We start from the raw sequence: 1,054 nt of genomic DNA, 5'->3' as shown, positions 1-1,054 counted from the left end.
ACACACACACTGATTGGACAATCCGCCTCATGGGGACACGATACATTCGCTTCATCCTCAGCCACCATCTGTGTGATCAGACCTCCGGCTATAGCCGGCTCCACACTGTACAATCTGCTCGCAATGTTGCCGATTGTAGAGCCGGACACACAATTTACATTTCCAAACAATATTTCTGACATTTCATTGAAAGATATTTCCATATCACCGGAAATGTCCGCCATTGGCTCAGGATGACCTGCGTGTGGGCAAATCTGCGTGGCACCTGGATATACTTCCAGAATGAATGTGGGGGAAGGGGGAACGTCTTGTCTGGCGGTGATATACAGGACATAAATAATCCCGGAGAGTGTCACTGGAATGGTGCAGCCTGTCATGTCCTAGTCTTCCCACCCCCGGTGGTATACAGCAATGCTCACCATGTATGGGGGGGACGTGGCAGCAGAGCCGTAGGTTGTAGAAGAGGCTTGCCGTGTCCCGGTGTTGTGGTTCTCAGTCCCGGTGGTATACAGCAATGCTCACCACGTATGGGGGGGGGGTGACGTGGCAGCAGAGCCGTAGGTTGTAGAAGAGGCTTGCCGTGTCCCGGTGTTGTGGTTCTCAGTCCCGGTGGTATACAGCAATGCTCACCACGTATGGGGGGGGGGTGACGTGGCAGCAGAGCCGTAGGTTGTAGAAGAGGCTTGCCGTGTCCCGGTGTTGTGGTTCTCAGTCCCGGTGGTATACAGCAATGCTCACCATGTATGGGGGGGACGTGGCAGCAGAGCCGTAGGTTGTAGAAGAGGCTTGCCGTGTCCCGGTGTTGTGCTTCTCACCCCCGGTGGTATACAGCAATGCTCGCCATGTATGGGGGGGACGTGGCAGCAGAGCCGTAGGTTGTAGAAGAGGCTTGCCGTGTCCCGGTGTTGTGGTTCTCAGTCCCGGTGGTATACAGCAATGCTCACCACGTATGGGGGGGGGGTGACGTGGCAGCAGAGCCGTAGGTTGTAGAAGAGGCTTGCCGTGTCCCGGTGTTGTGGTTCTCAGTCCCGGTGGTATACAGCAATGCTCACCA

The sequence above is a fragment of the Nanorana parkeri genome, unplaced genomic scaffold, assembly GCF_000935625.1.
Source record: "Nanorana parkeri isolate BGI_ZX_2015 unplaced genomic scaffold, ASM93562v1 scaffold4496, whole genome shotgun sequence".
Classification (NCBI taxonomy): Eukaryota; Metazoa; Chordata; class Amphibia; order Anura; family Dicroglossidae; genus Nanorana; species Nanorana parkeri.
Note: the sequence above shows the minus strand (reverse complement) of the source record.